Source organism: Ovis canadensis, chromosome 18 (assembly GCF_042477335.2).
Source record: "Ovis canadensis isolate MfBH-ARS-UI-01 breed Bighorn chromosome 18, ARS-UI_OviCan_v2, whole genome shotgun sequence".
NCBI lineage: Eukaryota > Metazoa > Chordata > Mammalia > Artiodactyla > Bovidae > Ovis > Ovis canadensis.
In genome coordinates, this window is record NC_091262.1 from 14,554,060 (window position 1) to 14,578,046 (window position 23,987).

The window sequence follows — 23,987 nt, forward strand, 5'->3', positions numbered from 1 at the left end:
TGAGAGGGAAGGATGAATAAAAGTAAGGAGGTGAGGAGGTAGAGAACTAGAGAGGTAGGGAGGGAGATGGGTGGTAGTCATGCATTTTAGCCAGGGGTTTGTGTCTCTGTGTGTAAGTGCATTTTGTCACTTTCTTGGGTTCCTGTATGTCTTGTTCTAGATATGTCTTGTAGCATTAGTCACTGCATGAAGATGTAGCACATGTGACCATCAAAGCCTACAAGAAATAACAAGGAATTCTCACAAGTATCTTTTTGCTCTATAGACAGACAACATCCCCAGAGGAAGGAAGATCTGAATGTGGCTTGCTGCCCATGGGAAATAAATGTCAGCCTTGGTGCAACACCTAGGGTAGCCAAAAACTCACAGTCTTTGGGACATACTCATTTCCAGAAAGCTTCAGAGGTAAGCCTACTCAGGTGCCTGTGCCTGAATGTGATATGAGGGAAGTGCCTCAGTTGTGTCAATGTTTAGAATTCATATGGTCCTGAAGAAAGATGATGACCTAAAAATCATTCTCAAAAATATTATGCTGAGACCCAATGGACATGTCCATGCAAAAGCAGGAAGTCTCTCTGTCCCTTCTGGAGCCCTGGGATTTGGCTGTGGAGGCACCCTATCCCACGGAGAGTGTACTTAAGTACTCTCTGCAGTGTCTAGGGGCTTCCATGTGGCCAGGGACTGGCCCTGCCTTTGGCTTTCTTTCCTAATCCCTGCTTTCACCACTCACCCAGAGGACATACACTGGGTCTTTCCTTAGCACCTTCTTTTTGAATTGTGTCTTTTGGTCAGACATTCTGGCAAGGATCTTGCCACGGCCTGAATGATTCAAGGTTAATGGCTCTCTTTTGTCCTCAACACAGGCCCCAGAGGAAGACGGACTATGGGGGAGGTGAGCGTCAAGGCAGTGGAGAGCCTCAGTTCTCACAAAAGGGGAACTACTGCTGTGGCACCATCACAACAGGCTAGGAACTCGGGCACTGAAAAGCCTTTCGTTAAACCTAAATTCTTGTCATATTGTACACGGAGGCAATGTTTGCTTCCCTTGCCCCCTGGGGAACATCCATCCACACACAGGTCTCTGCACATCTTTGTCCAGAGCACACTGATCTGCTGAGAGGATGGTCACCTATGGTGTGTCCTTTTCAGTTTCCCAGTAATTTTTTGTAGGGAAGGATCCTGCCTCAGGCCTGGCAACGGTGAGAGGCAGGTATGAACCTGTCTAGGCACATAGACACTGCTGGCTGTTGAGAGAGCTGAAGGGTAGCCCTGAGATTCCATGGCACTTGGCCAGGTCATTTTCAGGCATGGCGAGTTCTCATGAGACCAATTATTCTGATGGGCCCTTTAACATATTTTGTCCTGTTCATCCACTCAGTCCCCTTGAATCTCCTGCAGTGTTCTTCCTCTCTGGGGGCCATAGCCTTCAATGATAGCAACCCCGGAAAAGAAACCCTTCCAAACTTACCTTCTTAGTAAGGCTGCTGAGAGCCCTTCAGAGCCCCAGTTATCATGTTCATCGTGAGGTCCCATTTGCCTGAAGTAGAGGAGTGGCTTCATGATGTGAACCAAACAGGAAGTAGTTGCACTGTTGTTGCAGGACCTTTGGCAAGCCATTGGAGGTGAGGCTGCACCAGATGACAATGTCTCCTGTCCCCAGCCTGAATGCTCCTGTGTAGGGCATTGCCAGGTTGACTGGTGCTGAGCCCACATGCCCCAAATCCATATATCTGCTTCCTGAAGCATCATTTCATGCTTGTTGCTTCATTTTTCTGTATGTTGGTGGCAAGCGGCCAAGCTCCATGTCTTTTCACCCACTCCTTGCTCACAAAGGCCAGATTATAACTCAGAGGAACATCTTGTCCCCCAAGACACAACCATAGAATCTTGGTAACCAAGAGGCCCTCTCGCCGGACCTTCTGCCAGGTGGAGAGCCCATGAAGCTCTGCTTTCTCTCAGTACTCCTTTATTGATTCACCATTTCTTCCTCCCTGGACTAGTTATTCATCTACTCACTCATGCACTGATCCACTTTTTCACTCTTTCCCTCACATTTGGCAGTAGGTAAGATGAGTGGGAGGTTGTAAGGGAGAAAAGTAAGGTGGTGGGGAGGGAAAGAGCTAGAAAAGTAGGGAGATAGGAAGCTGGAGAGGTAGCGAGGAAGGTTGGTGGTAGGTATGCATTTCAGCCAGGGATTTGTGTATAGATGAATTTTGTCATTTTCTCTTGATCCTGGATATGTCACTGTAGGTGTGTCTTGTAGCATATTTGTTGCATGAAGGTATAGACCATGTGACCACCAAATCCTTCATGGACATACTAGGTGTTCTCACAGCAGTCATGCTTCTCTCTAGACAGACAATATCAGAGAGGAAGGAAGATCTGAGTGTGGCCTGCTGTCCCCAGGCCAATCAATGTGTCTTGGTCTAGAATCTGGGGTAGGCAGTCTCTTGTCCCATGGGACATACTCATTTCCAGAAATCCTCAGAGATAAGCCATCTCAAGCCCCTATGCGTAGATGCAATGAGTGGGAACTGCATTGTTTGGCGTGATGAATAGAATGCATATAGTCCTGAAGAGAGATGATGACCCAAAAGTCATGCTCAGTACAATTGCACTGAGGACCAATGGACACGGCAGTCCAGGGACAGGATGTCAGGGATCTTTCTGTCCTTTCTGGAGCCCTGGGATTTGACTGCCAAGATACCCTATCCCTCAAAGAAAGCCCTTATGTCTCTACAGTGCCTAAGGCCTTCCATGTGGCCAAGGCCTGGTCCTGCCTTTGGCTTTCATTCCTGTTCCCTACCTCCAGAGTTTTGCCAAGAGAACGCACTGGTCATAGCAAACATCCTCTTCCAACAACACAAGAAAAGACTCTACACATGGACATCACCAGGTAGCCAACACCAAAATCAGGTTGAATAATCTTTGCAGCCAAAAATGTAGAAGCTCTATACAGTCAGCAAAAACAAGACTGGGAGCTGACTGTAGCTCAGATCATGAACTCCTTATTACCAAATTCAGACTTAAATTGAAGAAAGTAGGGACAACCACTTGACCATTCAGGTATGACCTAAATAAAATTCCTATGATTATTCACTGAAGTGAGAAATAGATTTAAGGGACTAGATCTGATAGACAGAGTGCCTGATGAACTATGGATGGAGGTTCGTGACATTGTACAGGAGACAGGGATCAAGACCATCCCCAAGGAAAAAGAAATGCAAAAAAGCCAAATGGCTATCTGAGGAGGCCTTACAAATAGCTGTGAAAAGAAGAGAAGCAAAAAGCAAAGGAGAAAAGGAACATATAAGCATCTGAATGTAGAGTTCCAAAGAATAGCAAGGAGAGATAAGAAAGCCTTCCTCAGTGATCAGTGCAAAGAAATAGAAGAAAACAATAGAATGGGAAAAGCTAGAGATCTCTTCAAAAAAATTAGAGATACCAAGGAAATATTTCATGCAAAGATGGACTCAATAAAGGACAGAAATGGTATGGACCTAACAGAAGCAGAAGATACTAAGAAGAGGTGGCAAGAATACACAGAAGAACTATACAAAAAAGATCTTCATGATCCAGATACTCATGATGGTGTGATAATTCACCAGGAGCCAGACATCCTGGAGTGCGAAGTCAAGTGGGCCTTAGAAAGCATCACTACAAACAAAGCTAGTGGAGGTGATGGAATTTCACTTGAGCTATTTTAAATCCTGAAATATGATGCTGTGAAAGTGCTGCACTCAATATGCCAGCAAATTTGGAAAACTCAGCAGTGGCCACAGGCCTGGAAAAGGTCAGTTTTCATTCCAATTCCAAAGAAAGGCAACACCAAAGAATAATCAAATTACTGCACAATTGCACTCATCTCACATGACGCAAAGTAATGCTTAAAATTCTCCAAGCCAGGTTTCAGCAATATATGAATCATGAACTTCCAGATGTTCAGGATGGTTTTAGAAAAGGCAGAGAAACCAGGGATCAAATTGCCAACATCTGTTGGATCATTGAAAACTCAAGAGAGTTCCAGAAAAACATCTCTTTCTGCTTTATTGACTATGCCAAAGCCTTTGACTGTGTGGATCACAATAAACTGTGGAAAATTCTGAAAGAGATGGGAATACCTGACCTGCCTCTTGAGAAATCTGTATGCAAGTCAGGAAGGAACAGTTAGAACTGGACATGGAACAACAGGCTGGTTCCAAATAGGAAAAGGAGCACATCAAGGCTGTATATGTCACCCTGCTTATTTAACATACATCATGAGAAACGCTGGGCTGGAGGAAGCAAAAGCTAGAATCAGGACTGCCAGGATAAATATCAAAACCCTCAAATATAAAGATATCACCACCCTTATGGCAGAAAGTAAAGAAAAACTAAAGAACCTCTTGATGAAAGTGAAAGAGGAGAGTGAAAAAGTTGGCTTAAAATTCAACATGCAGAAAACTAAGATCATGGCATCTCATCCCATCACTTTGTGGCAAATAGAAGGGGATACAGTGGAAACAGTGGCTGACTTTATTTTTCTTGGCTCCAAAATCTCTGCAGATGGTGACTGCAGCCATGAAATTAAAAGATGCTTGCTCCTTGGAGGGAAAGTTATAACCAACCTAGACAACATATTAAAAAGCAGAGACATTACTTTGCCAACAAAGGCCCGTCTAGTCAAGGCTATATTTTTTCCAGTGGTCATGTATGGATGTGAGAGTTGGACTATAAAAAAAGCAGAGCGTCGAAGAATTGATGCTTTTGAACTGTGGTGTTGGAGAAGACTCTTGTGAGTCCCTTGGACTGCAAGGATATCCAAACAGTCCATCCTAAAGGAGATCAGTCCTGAGTGTTCATTGGAAGGACTGATGTTGAGGCTGAAACTCCAGTACTTTGGCCACCTGATGGAAACAACTGAGTCATTTGAAAAGACCCTGATGCTGGGAAAGATTGAAGGCATTTGGAGAAGGGGACGACCAAGGATGAGATGGCTGGATGGCATCACCGTCTCGATGGACATGAGTTTGAGTAAACTCTGGGAGTAGGTTATGGACAGGGAGGCCTGGCGTGCTGCAGTTCATGAGTTTTCAAAGAGTCAGACCCGACTGAGCAACTGAACTGAATTGAGCCTCCACTGCCCACCCAGAGGATGTTGGCGGGCCCTATTTAGCTCCTTCTCTCAAATTGTGTCTTTCTGTCAGATATTCTGGTGAGGATCTTGCAATAGCTTGAATTATTTAAGGTGAGTGACTCTCTTTGGTTCTAGACACAGGCTCCAGAAGTGCTGGACTGCAGAGAAGGCCTTCCTCAAAGCAGTCAGAGGGCCGAGTCTTTTCTGTAATTTCATTCCTCACAGAGTAGGACTTCTTGATTTCTGTCAAGATGGTGGCACCATGTTGATGGGTTAAGATCTTGAACACTGCAGAACCTTTTGTTAGGCTTGAATTCTAGTCATATGGTCACAGAGGCAATGTTTGCTTCCCTGGTCCCTGGAGAACATCCACACGCAGGTTTCTGCATACCTCCATGCAGAGCACACTGATCCACTGGGGGTCAGTCACCTGTGATGTGTGTTTTGCAGTCTCCCAAGAAGAGGGATCATCCCCAGGCCTGGCAATGTTAAGAGGCTGGCAGGAACCCATCCACCAGATCTTGGCAGGTAGGTGCTGCTTGCTGTCGAAAGATGAAGCACAGTCCCTGGGATACCATAAGACTTGACCAGGTCATGTTCAGGCATGGCAAACAACTGTGAGGCCAGTTGTTTCTGATGGACCCTAGAGTGGGTTTTGCTTCACTGACCAACTCAGGCCTCTTGTATCTCCTAGGGCATTCTTCCTCTCTGGGGGCCACAACTTTTAAAGATGTCTCCCCCTAGAGGAGAAATCCCTCTGAGATTACCTTCCTAATAAGGCCTTTGAGAGCCATTTGGAAACCTGGTATCATGTGCAACATGAGGCCTTGTTTGCCCAAAGTAAAAGGTTGGCCCCATGACATGGACTGAGTAGGGAGTAGTTGCATTACTGTTTGGGGAGTTTGGTCAGGTCATTGGAGAGGATGCTGCAGCAGACAGTGATGGCTCTTTTGCACAGCCTGAATATTCCCATGCGGGGCATTGCAAGGTTGACTGGTGCTAAGCCCATGGGCCTTTCTCAGTATATCTGATTTCTTGAGCATAAATTCATGTGGTCAGATAGCCACATTGTGTATTTTTACCAAGAAAAATAGAAGCCTAGTGTCTTGCACAACCTGGGTTTCAAAGAGGTAGAGGAACCAGAGATCAAATTGCCAGCATTCACTGGATGGTGGTGAAAGCAAGGTAGTTTCCGGAAAACATTTATGTTTGCTTCATTGACTTCACTAAAGCCTTTGTGCTGATCACAACAAACTGGAAACTTCTTAAAGATGAGAGTACCAGACCACCTTACCTCTCTCGTGAGAAACCTGTATGTGGATCAAAAAGCAATAATTAGAGTCAGACATGGAACAATGGACAGGTTCAAATTTGGAAAGGAGTGCAAGGATGTATATCATCACCCTGCTTATTTAACTTATTTGTAGAGTATATCATGTGAAATGCTGACCTGGATGAAGCACATCTAAAATCAAGATTGCCAGGATAATTATCAACAACCTCACATATGCAGATGATAGCACTTTAATGGCAGAAAATAAAGAGAAACTAAAGAGCCTCTTAATGAGGGTCAAAGAGGAGAGTGAAAAAGCTGGCTTGAAACGCAACTTTAAGAAAAACTAAGATTATGGCATCCAGTACCACCACTGTATGGCAAATAAAAGGAAATAAAGTGGAAGTAATGAAAAAGTTTATTTTCTTGGGCTCCAAAATCACTGTTGACAGTGACTAAAGACATGAAAGTAAGGAGGGAAAGCTATGACAAACCTAGACAGCATATTAAAAAGCAGAGACATCACTTTGCCAGCAAAGGTCCATATAGTCAAAGCTATGGTTTTTTCCAGTAGTCATGTATTTACATGAGAGTTGGACTACAAAAAAGGCTAAGCGCAGAATTGATGCTTTCAAACTGTTGTGCTGGGGAAGACTCTTTAGAGTCCCTTGAACTTCAAGGAGACGAAACCAATCAAAAAGGAAATCGATCTTAAATAGTCATTGGAAGGACTGTTTCTGAAGCTGAAGCTCCAATACTTCGGCCACCTGATGTGAAGAACCAACTCATTGGAAAAGACCTCAATGATGGGAATGATTGAAGGCAAAAGGAGAAGGGGGCAGCAGAAGTTAAGATGGAAAGATAGCATCACCGACTCAAAGGACATGAATCTGAGCAAACTCTGGGGGATAGTAGAGGACAGAGAAGCCTGCCATGCTACAGTCCATGGGGACTCTAAGAATCAGACAGGACTAAGAGATTGAACAGCAACAGCAGCAGTGTCCTGTTTGTCATCTATAGTTTTAACAGACATTGAAGAACCGGTAGGAATTTCTTCTTTCTTTAATCATTCCATGTTATGTGAATCAACTATTGCATAATTAATGGTGCTTTTGATTGCATTCTATATTTGTTTTTGATATAAAGACATGTCAAATAAATTATTTACCATTAAAATTTTTATTTCTCATCATTGAATATTGTCCATTTTTTTGTCCTTCATTACAGACTACTTAGTAAGATGACTTTTTGGTCATTTTTGACTCTACTTTTGCCATCATATCTTCCTGCATTCAATCTAGCCACTTGTACACTGAAATTTATACTTTATTCCCACTAGGTGCTTTCTGGAACTGTTATATATATTTGTGAATATGCATATTTCCTAAATAAATTAGTTATTTATTGAATGCCTTCTTAATATCTGATCCTAATTGGCAGGAATTTTCCAAATATTTTAATACTCTTCAGTTTTTATTTTTCAAGCATTTTGATACCAGTTTTGGGGTACTTTTTATTCTTTTTTTCTTTCTGCATGTCTGATTGATAGGTGGTATACAAGTCTATGATTTTATGTGAGTGACACCACCAGTGTAGCATGTAGTGACTCAAACTCCAAATAAAGCATTGGATTAGTGAAAACAGTGTTCTATGAAAGTTTCATTCAATTGGGGAACATGAAGATTATAATAGATTTTTGTCTCATAAATGACTGGCATAATTTCCAAGATCTTTTTGAGAAACTTTCCTCTATCTTCTGAATTTCCTTTAATTGAAACTTCAGAAGTTTTATTATTCTATGGTGAATATTTATTAAACAGTTCATTTTCATTGTATTTTTTAGGGTGGTTATAGTGTTGTGATATGTTTTAAGCATTTGTGGACTACTCACAATTAAGAGACCTAGGCAAATGTGGCCTCATATTTGAGATTCATATATATGTTTTGCCTATGATATGTGGTCTTGAATATAATATATGCAAACTGATATATCTTCTAACATTTCTGATATTTCCATTGCTTTACTTCTTTCCTTAGAAAGGATGTGGGCTTCCCTGGTGGCTCAGATGTTAAAGCATCTGTCTACAGTGTGGGAGACCTTGGTTCAACCCCTGGGTTGGGAAGATCCCCTGGAGAAGGAAATGGCCACCCACTCCAGTATTCTTGCCTGGAAAATCCCATGGATGGAGGAGCCTATTAGGCTACAGTTCTTGGGGTCACAAAGAGTCAGACATGACTGAGCAACTTCACTTTCACTTTAGAAAGGAAGTACATAGTGTAATTAATTATTATTGTTCTTGATATTGCATCCTGATAATACACCTAAGGACTTGCTTGTTTATGTCCTTGATTGATAAACCTGTAGTCAACAATGTAAGCATTTTGGATATTTTAGAGTAAGAATCATATTCCTTGTGTAGAAATTATAGCATAGCCCACATGAATAATATATACATGAGAGATGTAGTTCTCAATAATAATAATGAAAAAATGAAATCTCAATCTCCTAAAGCACCTGGTAGATCCCCAGAAATGTTGTAGTAATTGTTCCAGTTTACCCTTTTTTTTGGTTTGTTTATAAGATTTTATTTTTATTTTTATTTTTTAGTTTTTTATTTTTTAAATTTTAAAATCTTTAATTCTTACATGCGTTCCCAAACATGAACCCCCCTCCCACCTCCCTCCCCACAACGTCTCTCTGGGTCATCCCCATGCACCAGCCCCAAGCATGCTGCACCCTGTGTCAGACATAGACTGGCGATTCAATTCTTACATGATAGTATACATGTTAGAATGCCATTCTCCCAAATCATCCCACCCTCTCTGAGTCCAAAAGTCCGTTTTACACATCTGTGTCTTTTTTCCTGTCTTGCATACAGGGTCATCATTGCCATCTTCCTAAATTCCATATATATGTGTTAGTATATTGTATTGGTGTTTTTCTTTCTGGCTTACTTCACTCTGTATAATTGGCTCCAGTTTCATCCATCTCATCAGAACTGATTCAAATGAATTCTTTTTAACGGCTGAGTAATACTCCATTGTGTATATGTACCACAGCTTGCTTATCCATTCATCTGCTGATGGACATCTAGGTTGTTTCCATGTCCTGGCTATTATAAACAGTGCTGCGATGAACATTGGGGTACATGTGTCTCTTTCCATTCTGGTTTCCTTGGTGTGTATGCCCAGCAGTGGGATTGCTGGGTCATAAGGTAGTTCTATTTGCAATTTTTTAAGGAATCTCCACACTGTTCTCCATAGTGGCTGTACTAGTTTGCATTCCCACCAACAGTGTAGGAGGGTTCCCTTTTCTCCACACCCTCTCCAGCATTTATTGCTTGCAGATTTTTGGATCGCAGCCATTCTGACTGGTGTGAAGTGGTACCTCATTGTGGTTTTGATTTGCATTTCTCTAATAATGAGTGATGTTGAGCATCTTTTCATGTGTTTGTTAGCCATCCGTATGTCTTCTTTGGAGAAATGTCTATTTAGTTCTTTGGCCCATTTTTTGATTGGGTCGTTTATTTTTCTGGAATTGAGCTGCATGAGTTGCTTGTATATTTTTGAGATTAGTTGTTTGTCAGTTGCTTCATTTGCTATTATTTTCTCCCATTCAGAAGGCTGTCTTTTCACCTTGCTTATATTTTCCTTTGTTGTGCAGAAGCTTTTAATTTTAATTAGATCCCATTTGTTTATTTTTGCTTTTATTTCCAGAATTCTGGGAGGTGGATCATAGAGGATCCTGCTGTGATTTATGTCTGAGAGTGTTTTGCCTATGTTCTCCTCTAGAAGTTTTACAGTTTCTGATCTTACATTTAGATCTTTAATCCATTTTGAGTTTATTTTTCTGTGTGGTGTTAGAAAGTGATCTAGTTTCATTCTTTTACAAGTGGTTGACCAGTTTTCCCAGCACCACTTGTTAAAGAGATTGTCTTTACTCCATTGTATATTCTTGCCTCCTTTGTCAAAGATAAGGTGTCCATATGTGTGTGGATTTATCTCTGGGCTTTCTATTTTGTTCCATTGATCTATATGTCTGTCTTTGTGCCAGTACCATACTGTCTTGATGACTGTGGCTTTGTAGTAGAGCCTGAAGTCAGGCAAGTTGATTCCTCCAGCTCCATTCTTCTTTCTCAAGATTGCTTTGGCTATTCGAGGTTTTTTGTATTTCCATACAAATCTTGAAATTATTTGTTCTAGTTCTGTGAAAAATGTGGCTGGTAGCTTGATAGGGATTGCATTGAATTTGTAAATTGCTTTGGGTAGTATACTCATTTTCACTATATTGATTCTTCCGATCCATGAACATGGTATATTTCTCCATCTATTAGTGTCCTCTTTGACTTCTTTCATCAGTGTTTTATAGTTTTCTATATATAGGTCTTTAGTTTCTTTAGGTAGATATATTCCTAAGTATTTTATTCTTTTCGTTGCAATGGTGAATGGAATTGTTTCCTTAATTTCTTTTTCTACTTTCTCATTATTCGTGTATAGGAATGCAAGGGATTTCTGTGTGTTGATTTTATATCCTGCAACTTTACTATATTCATTGATGAGCTCTAGTAATTTTCTGGTGGAGTCTTCAGGGTTTTCCATGTAGAGGATCATGTCATCTGCAAACAGTGAGAGTTTTACTTCTTCTGTTCCAATTTGGATTCCTTTTATTTCTTTTTCTGCTCTGATTGCTGTGGCCAAAACTTCCAGAACTATGTTGAATAGTAGCGGTGAAAGTGGACACCCTTGTCTTGTTCCTGACTTTAGGGGAAATGCTTTCAATTTTTCACCATTGAGGATAATGTTTGCTGTGGGTTTGTCATAGATAGCTTTTATTATGTTGAGGTATGTTCCTTCTATTCCTGCTTTCTGGAGAGTTTTTATCATAAATGGATGTTGAATTTTGTCAAAGACCTTCTCTGCATCTATTGAGATAATCATATGGTTTTTATTTTTCAATTTGTTAATGTGGTGAATTACATTGATTGATTTGCGGATATTGAAGAAAATTGCATCCCTGGGATAAAGCCCACTTGGTCATGGTGTATGATCTTTTTAATGTGTTGTTGGATTCTGATTGCTAGAATTTTGTTAAGGATTTTTGCATCTATGTTCATCAGTGATATTGGCCTGTAGTTTTCTTTTTTTGTGACATCTTTGTCAGGTTTTGGTATTAGGGTGATGGTGGCCTCATAGAATGAGTTTGGAAGTTTACCTTCCTCTGCAATTTTCTGGAAGAGTTTGAGTAGGATAGGTGTTAGCTCTTCTCGAAATTGTTGGTAGAATTCAGCTGTGAAGCCTTCTGGACCTGGGCTTTTGTTTGCTGGAAGATTTCTGATTACAGTTTCAATTTCCGTGCTTGTGATGGGTCTGTTAAGATTTTCTATTTCTTTCTGGTTCAGTTTCGGAAAATTGTACTTTTCTAAGAATTTGTCCATTTCTTCCACGTTGTCCATTTTATTGGCATACAATTGCTGATAGTAGTCTCTTATGATCCTTTGTATTTCTGTGTTGTCTGTTGTGATCTCTCCATTTTCATTTCTAATTTTATTGATTTGATTTTTCTCTCTTTGCTTCTTGATGAGTCTGGCTAATGGTTTGTCAATTTTATTTATCCTTTCAAAGAACCAGCTTTTGGCTTTGTTGATTTTTGCTATGGTCTCTTTTGTTTCTTTTGCATTTATTTCTGCCCTAATTTTTAAGATTTCTTTCCTTCTACTAACTCTGGGGTTCTCCAACTCTTCCTTTTCTAGTTGCTTTAGTTGTAGAGTTAGGTTATTTATTTGACTTTTTTCTTGTTTATTGAGGTATGCCTGTATTAATATGAACTTTCCTCTTAGCATTGCTTTTATAGTGTCCCACAGGTTTTGGGTTGTTGTGTTTTCATTTTCATTAGTTTCTATGCATATTTTGATTTCTTTTTTGATTTCTTCTGTGATTTGTTGGTTATTCAGAAGTGTGTTGTTCAACCTCCATATGTTGGCATTTTTAATAGTTTTTCTCCTGTAATTGAGATCTAATCTTAATGCATTATGGTCAGAAAAGATGCTTGGAATGATTTTGATTTTTTTGAATTTATCAAGTTTAGATTTATGGCCCAGGATGTGATCTATCCTGGAGAAGGTTCCATGAGCACTTGAAAAAAAGGTGAAATTCGTTGTTTTGGGGTGAAATGTCCTATAGATATCAATTAGGTCTAACTGATCTAATGTATCATTTAAAGTTTGCGTTTCTTTGTTAATTTTCTGTTTAGTTGATCTGTCCATAGGTGTGAGTGGGGTATTAAAGTCTCCCACTATTATTGTGTTATTGTTGATTTTCCCTTTCATACTTGTTAGCATTTGTCTTACATATTGCGGTGCTCCTATATTGGGTGCATATATATTTATAATTGTTATATCTTCTTCTTGGATTGTTCCTTTGATCATTATGTAGTGGCCTTCTTTGTCTCTTTTCACAGCCTTTGTTTTAAAGTCTATTTTATCGGATATGAGTATTGCCACTCCTGCTTTCTTTTGGTCTCTATTTGCGTGGTATATCTTTTTCCAGCCCTTCACTTTCAGTCTGTATGTGTCCCTTGTTTTGAGTTGTGTCTCTTGTAAGCAGCATATAGAGGGGTCTTGTTTTTGTATCCATTCAGCCAGTCTTTGTCTTTTGGTTGGGGCGTTCAACCCATTTATGTTTAAGGTAATTATTGATAAGTATGATCCCGTTACCATTTACTTTATTGTTTTGGGTTCGGGTTTATACACCCTTTTCGTGTTTCCTGTCTAGAGGATATCCTTTAGAATTTGTTGGAGAGCTGGTTTGGTGGTGCTGAATTCTCTCAGCTTTTGCTTGTCTGTAAAGCTTTTGATTTCTCCTTCGTATTTGAATGAGATCCTTGCTGGGTACAGTAATCTGGGCTGTAGGTTATTGTCTTTCATCACTTTAAGTATGTCTTGCCATTCCCTCCTGGCCTGAAGAGTTTCTATTGACAGATCAGCTGTTATCCTTATGGGAATCCCCTTGTGTGTTATTTGTTGTTTTTCCCTTGCTGCTTTTAATATTTGTTCTTTGTGTTTGATCTTTGTTAATTTGATTAATATGTGTCTTGGGGTGTTTCGCCTTGGGTTTATCCTATTTGGAACTCTCCGTGTTTCTTGGACTTGGGTGATTATTTCCTTCCCCATTTTAGGGAAGTTTTCAACTATTATCTCCTGAAGGGTTTTCTCATGATCTTTCTTTCTGTCGTCTTCTTCTGGGACTCCTATAATTCGAATGTTGGAGCGTTTCATATTGTCCTGGAGGTCTCTGAGATTGTCCTCATTTCTTTTAATTCGTTTTTCTTGTGTCCTCTCTGATTCAATTATTTCTACTATTCTATCTTCTATTTCACTAATCCTGTCTTCTGCCTCCGTTATTCTACTATTTGTTGCCTCCAGAGTGTTTCTGATCTCATTTATTGCATTATTCATTATATTTTGACTCTTTTTTATTTCTTCTATGTCCTTGTTAAACCTTTCTTGCATCTTCTCAATCCTTGTCTCTAGGCTATTTATCTGTGATTCCATTTTGATTTCAAGATTTTGGATCATTTTCACTATCAATATTCGGAATTCCTTCTCCGGTAGATTCCCTACTTCTTCCTCTTTTGTTTGGTTTGGTGGGCAACTCTCCTGTTCCTTTACCTGCTGAGTATTCCTCTGTCTCTTCATCTTGGTTATATTGCTGCATTTGGGGTGGCCTTTTTATATTCTGGTAATTTGTGGAGTTCTCTTTATTATGGGGCTTCCTCATTTTGGGTAGGGTTCTATCAGTGGCTTGTCAAGGTTTCCTGGTTAGGGAGGCTTGTGTTGGAGTTTTGGTGGGTGGAGCTGGGTTTCTTCTCTCTGGAGTGCAGTGGAGTGACCCGTAATTGGTTATGAGACAGCAAAGGTTTTGGGATAATTTTGAGCTGCCTGTATATTGAAGCTCAGGGGAGTGTTCCTGTGTTGCTGGAGAATTTGAGTGGTATGTCTTGTTTTGGAACTTGTTGGCCCTTGGGTGGAGCTTGGTTTCGGTGTAGGTATGAAGGCATTTGATGAGCTCCTATTGCTTAATGTTCCCTGAATTCAAGAGTTTTCTAATGTTTTCAGGCTTTGGATTTAAGCCTCCTGCTTCTGGTTTTCAGTTTTATTTTTACAGTAGCCTCTAGACTTCTCCATCTATACAGCACCTATGATAAAACATCTAGGTTAAAGATGAAAAGTTTCTCCACATTGAGGGACACTCAGAGAGGTTCACTGAGTTACAAGGAGAAGAGAAGAGAGGTAACTGGAGTGAGATGCGGTGAGATCAAAAGAGGAGAGAGCAAGCTAGCCAGTAGTCACTTCCTTACGTGCGCTCTATAGTCTGGACCACTCAGAGGTATTTACAGAGTTAAACGGGGAAGAGGAGAGGGAGGAAGTAGACAGAGGTGACCAGGAGGATAAGAGAGAGGAATGAGTAGGAGAGAGACAAATCCTGCCAGTAACCAGTTCCTTAGGTGTTCTCCACCGTCTGGAACACACAGAGATTCACAGAGTTGGATAGAGAAGAGATGGGGGAGAAAAGAGACAGAGGCCACCTGGTGGAGAAAAAGGAGAGTCTAGAGGAGGAGAGAGTGGTCAAGCCAGTAATCTCGCTCTCAGGTAAACTTGGGTAGTGAAGTTTGGGTTTTTAAATGTACAAAATTGACAACAAAAACCTAAGAGCAAAGATTAAAAATCTAGAGTAGAGATTGGATTTTCAAAGATAAAATATTAAAGAAAAGCAGAAGGAAAAAGGAAGAAAGGAAAAAAAAGAATTATTAAAAAACAAACAAACAAACAAACAAAAACCACCAACAACCATCCAAAGACTATATATGGTGTTTGCCTTAAAAAAAAAAAAGTCTTTTTTTTAAATAGTAATAATAGGTTATAGAAATAAAAATTAGAGGAGAAATAGAAGACTTAACAATTAAAAAAAAGTTAGAAAAAAAAGAAAACAAAAAAACAAAACAACAACAAAAAAAAGGAATGATTTTAAAAATAGTAAAAATATTTCTGGCCCTTCTTTGGTGTTATGGGCCGTGTGGGATCACTTCCAAGGTGGTTCCCTCTGTTTAACTTCTTCTGTTTGCTGGTTTTTTAGGCTCACTAGTTCAGTCGTGCTGTGGGGAGGGGGGATGCTGCAAACAAATAGCACTGTCGTGTGCACACAGTATCTTTGCCCCGCCTGACCTGTCCCTTCTCGAGGCGCACAAACCGCTCCGGCTCTACGATGCTCAGCCGGGAACCGTCTGGGGCCGGCCCTAGGCTGCGTGCACTTCCCTGGTCCAAGCTGCTCAGGTTCGGCGCTCAGGCAGCCCTCAGAGGCACAGATTCGGCTGGGACTGCGCTTTGTGCCCTTCCCAGGTCCGAGTAGCTCAGGAGTTTGGCGAGCGCGATCGCCGCGGCTTGTCACCTTTTCTGCCGCTGGTGCTCAGCTTTCTGGGTGGACCGCTGGCGCACCCCGTGAGGCAGATGTGACTGTCCAGCACCCCCAGAAGTCTTAGCAAAGGAGCCTGCTTGCAGTTAGGTAAGTAAAGTCTCTCCGGGTCTGCAATTGCCCCTTTCCAGTCCTTACGGCTCTGGCTGCCTGTCCCCGGCAGGGGATGGTCTGCAGCCAGCTTATTGCGTTCCGTCCTTTGTTCTGTGCTCGGTCCTGGCGGTGTCTTATGTTTGAGCTTTTCGCGTGGTAGCTATCCCACAGTCTGGTTTGCTAGCCCAAGTTAGATCGTTCTGGTTGCGCGTGGCACATTCCTGCCTGATTCTTACAAAGCTCTGCAGCCCGTGCCTCCCAAGCGTCCCAGCCCTGCCCCCACTTCCCAATGGCGGATGCAGGCGTCTGTGCTGCTTTTCCGCTGGGGGAGTTACTGTTGGGCTTGTAATCTGTTGGTTTTAATTATTTATCTATTTTTCCTTCCTGTTATGTTGCCCTCTGTGTTTCCAAGGCTCACCACAGACTCGGCAGGGAGAGTGTTTCCTGGTGTTTGGAAACCTCTCTTCTTAAAATTCCCTTCCCGGGACGGAGCTCCCTCCCCACCTCCTTTGTCTCCTTTTTCGTCTTTTATATTTTTTCCTACCTGTTTTTGGAGACAATGGTCTGCTTTTTTGGTTGCCTGATGTCCTCTGCCAGCCTACAGAAGTTGTTTTGTGGAGTTTGCTCAGCGTTGAAATGTTCTTTTGAGGAATTTGTGAGGGAGAAAGTGGTCTTCCCGTCCTATTCCTCCACCATCTTTCCCTCTGTCTCCAGTTTACCCTTGAAAGGTTGTTTTGGTCTACAGGTTACGGTTCTTGCCTCAGGCACAAGAGGTCCCAGGTTCAGATCCGGGACAAGCCCCCAAGATGAAAGGTTGTTGCTGAGCCCTGAAAGACTCCAGGATTCTTGGCCCCCAGAGGAGAGGAATTCAAATGATGAGGCATGATTGCTCAGAGCTTTTATGTGATAAAGTTTTATTAATGTATAAAAGAGATAGATAAAGCTTCTGACATAGACATCAGAAGGGGGCAGAAAGAGTGCCCCCCTGCTATCCTTTAGCAGTATGTTACATATCTATCAGCAGGCTGCTAATTAGAGAAAGGAAATGTCTCAAAACTCAGAGTGGCACCCTCATCCACATGCATTTTGAGATAACGTTGGCACAAGATGAGTCATCCCAGGCCATAAAACAACTGACATGAATCTTAAAGAAAGGCAGGTTTCCAAGCAAATATATAGTTTCATTAACATAGATTAGGAGAACAATTTTATGAGTAAAACATACTGGTTTGTTGAGCCCTTATCGGTTCTGAGTCTTAAACTGAACGAATTGACTTGAAGAAAGACAGAGTCTAGGGTAAAAACATAATTCATTAGCATAACTTAAGAAAAACATTTCCATAAGAAAAATGGATTGGTTAGCTCAAGATCTGAGAAAAGTTAAGTTCAGGTGGAATCAGGTGTCATCATAGCAGCACAGAATTATAAGAGAAAACTTTTAATTTTGTATAGAGGAGGGAAAAAATCTGACACTTGTAGATTGTTTTTTCCTGATGCTTAAGAGAGAGAGAGAAAAAATGCCTGACACTTGCAGCCTATTGCCTCTGTTTGGAGACCCCTAGCCTTCCTGCCTGTTACCCTGTCACCCTGACACCAGGATTTAAAGATACTATATCTGGTAAGAATTTTCAGGAAAGAACGGTTAAATCTCTAGGTAGTTTTATAGTTCATCATCTTCATCATCAATTAAAAACAGGCAAAAGACATGAATATATTTTTTCCAAAGAAGACAAATGGAAAGCAGATTTGTCATTTCATTGATGAGCTCTAGAATTTTACTGGTAGCATCCTTAGGATTTTCTATGTATAGTATTATGTCATCTGCAAAGAGTGACAGTTTTACTTTTTCTTGTCCAATTTGGCTTCCTTTCTTTTTATTCTCTCACTGCCATAGCTAGGGCTTCCAAAACTATGTTGAATAAGGTGGTGAGAGTGGACACCTTGTCTTGTTCCTGGTCTTAGCTTTCAGATTTCAGGAAAGGCTTTCAGATTTTCACCATTGAGTGTGATGTCATCTATGGTTTTGTCACATATGGCCTTTATTATGTTGCACTAGGTTCCCTCTGTGCCCATTTTCTGGAAAGTATCATAAATGGGTATTTAATTTTATTAAAATAATTTTCTGCTTCTATTGACATGATCATATGGTTTTTATTCTTCAGTTTGTTAATGTGGTGCATCACAGTCATTTACAGATATTGAAAAATTCTTGAATCCCACTTGATCATGGTATATGGTCCTTTTAATGTATTTTAATATATTGTTGGATTTGTTTTGCTAGAATTTTGTTGAGGATTTTTGCATCTATGTTCCTCAGTGCTATTGCCCTGTAATTTTCCTTTTTGTGATGTCTTTGTGTGGTTTGATATCAAAGTGATGGGGACCTCTTGAATGAGTTTTGCAGTGTTCCTTTCTCTGAAATTTTTTGGAAGAGTTTCAGAAGGATAGATGTTAACTCTTCTCCAAAAGTTTGATTGAATTTACCTGTGAAGTCATCTGCTCATAGATGTTTGTTGTGAGAGTTTTTTCCATCACAGTTTCAATTTCAGTACTTGTGGTTGGTCTGTTTATACTTTCTATTTCTTCTTGATTCAATTTTGGAAGGTTGTACCTTTCTAAGAATTTATTTCTCCTAGGTTGTTCAGTTTATTGGCATATAGTTCCTGGTGGTGGTCTCTCACAATCCTTTGTATTTCTGTGATGCCAGTTGTAACTTCTCGTTTTTCATTTCTAATTTTATTGATTTGAGTCCTCTCCCTTTTTTCTTAATGAACCTGGCTAAAGATTTATCAATTTTACCTTCTTAAAGAACCAGCTTTTAGTTTCATTGATCTTTGTTATTGTTCTTTTTGTCTCTATTTCAATTATTTCTGCTCTGGTCTTTATGATTTCTTTCCTTCTAGTAACTTTGAGTTTTAATTGTATCTCTAGTTGCTTTGGGTGTAAGGTTACATTGTTTTACTTGGGATTTTTCTTGTTTCCTGAGGTAAGATTGTATTGCTTTAAATTTCTATATTAGAACTGCTTTTGCTGTGTTCCATAAGTTTTGGATCATCATGTTTTCTTTTACATTTGCCTCTATATATTTTTTTTATTTCCTCTTTGGTTTCTTTAGTGATACATTAGTTATTTAGTAGCATACTATTTAACCTCTATGTGTTTCTGGTTTTTATAGTTTTTTTTTTAATATATATATAGTTGATTTCTAATCTCACAGTATTGTGGTCACAAAAGATGCTTGATATAATTTTAATCTTTAAAAATTTACTGAGGCTCAATTTTTGACCCAGGGTGATCTATCCTGGAAAATGTTCCATGTACACTTGAAAAGAACGGGTATTCTGCTGCTTTTGGATGGAATGCTCTGTATATTGGAGAAGGCAATGGCAACCCACTCCAGTACTCTTGCCTGGAAAATCCCACAGCCGGAGGAGCCTGGTAGGCTGCAGTCCATGGGGTTGCTAAGTCAGACACGACTGAGCAACTTCACTTTCACTTTCATGCATTGGAGAAGGAAATGGCAACCCACTCCAGTGTTCTTGCCTGGAGAATCCCAGGGACGGGGGAGCCTGGTGGGCTGCCGTCTATGGGGTTGCACAGAGTCAGACATGACTGAAGCGACTTAGCAGCAGCAGCTCTGTATATATATCAGTTAAGTCTATCTGGTGTAATGTGTGATTTAATGCCTATGTTTCCTTATTGATTTTCTTTCTGGATGATATGTTTGTCCATTGATGTAAGGGGAATGTTAAAGTTCTCTACTATTATTATGTTACTGTCAATTCCTCTTTTTATGGCTGTTAGTATTTGTCTTACATATTGATCTGCTCCTATGTTGAGTGTATATATACAACTGTTATATCTTCTTATTGGGTAATCCCTTGATCATTCTGTAGTGTCCTTCTTTGCATCTTGTAACAGCCTTTATTTTAAAGTCTATTTTGTCTGCTATGAGTATTGATACTCCAGCTTTGTTTTGATTCCATTTGCATGAAATATCTTTTTCCATTCTCTTACTTGAGATCTGTCTGTGTCCCTAGATCTAAAGTGGGTTGCTTGTAGACAGCACCTATACAAGTCTTGTTCTTGTATCCATTCAGTCACTCTGTGTCTTTTGATTGGAGCATTTAATCCATTTACATTTAAGCAAATTCCCAATGTTTGTACTTAATGCCATTTTGTTTATTTTTCTGAATATTTTCTGTAGGTCTTTTTTCTTTCTCTTTTGTTTTCTTTTCTCGTGGTGTGAGGAACAAATTTAGTGTTGTGTTGGTGTTGTTTTTTCTTTTGTTTGTATGTATCTATTGAAGTTTTTTGGTTTGTGATTACCATGCAGTTTTGATATAGCAGTTTATATAAATATAAGATTAAGTTGCTAGTCTCTTAATTTCCAATGCATTTCCAGTAACTTGCCTTTTTATACTCCTCACAATTGCTAGATTTGATGCTGTATTTGTGTGCAGATGATTTCCCACTTCTATTTTATCTTTGCCTTTACCAGTGAGTGATCCCATTTGTAATTTTTGTTGTTGTTTTTGTTTGTTTCTAGTTATGGCCTTTTTGTTTCCACCTACAGAAGTTCTTTAGCATTCCTTGTAAAGTTAGTTTTGTAGTGCTGAATTCTATGGGTTTTTGCTTGTCTGTAAAGCTTCTGATTTCTTTGTTGATTCTGAATGAGGGCCTTGGTGGGTATAGTATTCTTAGTTATAGGTTTTTCCCTTTCATCACTTTAACTATATCATGCCACTCCCTTCTGGCCTGCAGAGTTTCTACTAAAAAATCAGCTGATAACCTTCTGGGGATTTCCTTGTATATTATTTTTTGCTTGTTAGTTTTAGTATTTTTTTCTTTTTCCCCAGTTTTATCAGTATGCATCTCTGCATGTTCCTTCTTGGATTTATCCTGCCTGGTGAAGTGAAAGACACTCAGTCGTGTCCAACTCTTGTGACCCATTGGACTGTAGCCTGCAAGTTTCCTCTCTCCATGGGATTCCCCAGAAGAATACTGGAGTGGGCTGCCATTTCCTTCTCCAGGGGATCTTCCCAAACCTGGAATCGAACCCATGTCTCCTGCATTGCAGGCAGATTCTTTACTGACTGAGCTAGGAGGGAAGCCCATTATCTTGCCTGGGACTCTGCAATTCCTGGACTTGGGAGACTGTTTCCTTTTTCATGTCAGGGAAATTTTGAGCTATGATCTCTTCAAATATTTTCTCAAGCCCTTTCTCTCTTCTTCTGGAACATCTATAATGCAAATGTTGGTGAAATTAATGTTGTCCCGAGGTCTCTAAAACTGTCCTCATTCATTTATGTTCTTTTTTCTTTATTTTGTTCTTCAGCAGTGATTTCCACCATTTTGTCTTCCTACACATTTATCTGCTCTTCTGCCTCATTTACTCTTCTACCGATTTCTTCTAATGTATTTTTAATTTCAGTAGTTGTATTGTTTATCTCTGTTTTTCCTTATATCTTCTAGCTTGTTGTTAAACATTTCTTGTATCTTTTTAGTCTGTTCCTCCATTCTTTTTATAAGATCTTGGATCATCTTACTATCATTACTCTAAATTCTTTTTCAAATACATTGCCTGTTTCCACTTCACATAGTTTTCCTCTGGAGTTTGTCTTGTTCCTTCATCTGGAACATATTCTTCAGCCACCTTATTTTGTCTAAGCAATCCACAGGCTACAGGATCAAAGTTTCCCTTGGTTCTGGTATCTTCCCCCTTGGGGGTGAGGCTGATCCAAGAGACTTGCTCAGGATTCCTTGTGGGAAGTACTGGTGGCTGCCCACCAGTGGGTGAAGCTGGGTCCTGACCCTCTGGTGGACAGGGCCCTGTCTAGTGGTGTATTTAGTGGTAGCTGTGGGCTCAGAAAGACTTTAAGTGGCCTATACCAAGGGAACATTTCAAGCAAGGGTAGGCTTGATAATGGACAGAAATAGTAGGGACCTAACAGAAGCAGAAGATATTAAGAAGAGGTGGCAAGAATACACAGAAGAACTGTACAAAAAAGATCTTCATGACCCAGAGAATCCAATGGTGTGATCACTCACCTAGAGCCAGACATCCTGGAATGGAAGTCAAGTGTGCCTTAGAAAGCATCACTACGAACAAAGCTAGTGGAGGTGATGGAATTTCACTTGAGCTATTCCAAATCCTGAAAGATGATGCTGTGAAAGTGCTGCACTCAATATGCCAGCAAAGTTGGAAAACTCAGCAGTGGCCACAGGACTGGAAAAGGTCAGTTTTCATTCCAATCCCAAAGAAAGGCAATCCCAAAGAAAGGCAATGTCAAGGAATGCTCAAACTACCACACAATTGCACTCATCTCACACACTAGTAAAGTAATGCTCAAAATTCTCCAAGCCAGGCTTCAGCAATACGTGAACTGTGAACTTCCAGATGTTCAAGCTGGTTTTAGAAAAGGCAGAGGAACCAGAGATCAAATTGCCAACATCTGCTGGATCATCGAAAAAGCAAAAGAGTTCCAGAAAAACATCTATGCTTTATTGACTATGCCAAAGCCTTTGACTGTGTGGGTCACAATAAACTGTGGAAAATTCTGAAAGAGATGGCAATACCAGACCACCTGACCTGCCTCTTGAGAAATCTGTATGCAGGTCAGGAAGCAACAGTTAGAACTGGACATGGAACAACAGACTGGTTCCAAAAAGGAAAAGGAGTATGTCAAGGCTGTATATTGTCACCCTGCTTATTTAACTTATATGCAGAGTACATCATGAGAAATGCTAGGCTGGAGGAAGCACAAGCTGGAATCAAGATTGCTGGGAGAAATGTCAATAACCTCAGATATGCAGATGACACCACCCTTATGGCAGAAAGTGAAGAGGAACTAAAAAGCCTCTTGATGAAAGTGAGAGAAGAATAATAGCCAGGACATGGAAACAACCTAGATGTCCATCAGCAGATGAATGGATAACAAAGCTGTGGTGCATATACACAATGGAGTATTACTCAGCCGTTAAAAAGAATACATTTGAATCAGTTCTGATGAGATGGATGAAACTGGAGCCAATTATACAGAGTGAAGTAAGCCAGAAAGAAAAACACCAATACAGTATACTAACACATATATATGGAATTTAGAAAGATGACAATGATGACCTTGTATGCAAGACAGCAAAAAAGACACAGATGTGTATAGTGGACTTTTGGACTCAGAGGGAGAGGGAGAGGGTGGGATGATTTGGGAGAATGGCATTGAAACATGTATACTATCATGTAAGAATCGAGTTGCCAGTCTATGTCCAATGCAGGATACAGCATGCTTGGGGCTGGTGCACAGGGATGACCCAGAGGGATGTTATGGGGAGGGAGATAGGAGAGGGTTCATGTTTGAGAACGCATGTACACCCGTGGTGGATTCATGTCAATGTATGGCAAAACCAATACAGTATTGTAAAGTAAAATAAAGTAAAAATAAAAGTTAAAAAAAAAGTAAATAAAGAAAAAAAAAAGAAAGTGAAAGAAGAGAGAGAAAAAGTTGGCTTAAAGCTCAACATTCAGAAAACTAAGATCATGGCCTCTGGTCCCATCACTTCATGGCAAATAGATGGGGAAACAGTGGAAACCGTGTCAGACTTTATTTTTCTGGGCTCCAAAATCACTGCAGATAATGATTGCAGCCATGAAATTAAAAGACACTTACTCCTTGGAAGAAAAGTTATGACCAACCTAGATAGCATATTAAAAAGCAGAGACATTACTTTGCCAACAAAGGTCCATCTAGTCAGTTCAGTTCAGTTCAGTTGCTCAGTCGTGTCCAACTGCGACCCCATGAATTGCAGCATGCTAGCCCTCCCTGTCCATCACCAACTCCCAGAGTTCACTCAGACTCACGTCCATCGAGTCAGTGATGCCATCCAGCCATCTCATCCTCTGCTATCCCCTTCTCCTCCTGCCCGCAATCCCTCCCAGCATCAGAGTCTTTTCCAATGAGTCAACACTTCGCATGAGGTGACCAAAGTACTGGAGTTTCAGCTTTAGCATCATTCCTTCCAAAGAAATCCCAGGGCTGA

General features: G+C 40.4%; 1 long non-coding RNA gene and 2 other non-coding genes across 3 annotated transcripts in view; all 3 read left to right on the top strand.

Annotated features, from left to right (window-relative positions):
* LOC138423318 (uncharacterized) overlaps positions 1-23,987 on the top strand; it is a 42,997-nt gene that overhangs the window by 9,872 nt on the left and 9,138 nt on the right. The window contains exon 3 of the long non-coding RNA XR_011250230.1: positions 266-405. This is a non-coding gene — a long non-coding RNA (uncharacterized lncRNA). The remainder of the gene's footprint in view (positions 1-265; positions 406-23,987) is intronic.
* LOC138424070 (small nucleolar RNA SNORD115) lies at positions 461-541 on the top strand. Its single transcript, XR_011250638.1, has one exon. It is a non-coding gene; the product is annotated as a small nucleolar RNA SNORD115 (small nucleolar RNA).
* Positions 2,546-2,626, top strand: LOC138424075 (small nucleolar RNA SNORD115). The gene has a single exon (XR_011250644.1). It is a non-coding gene; the product is annotated as a small nucleolar RNA SNORD115 (small nucleolar RNA).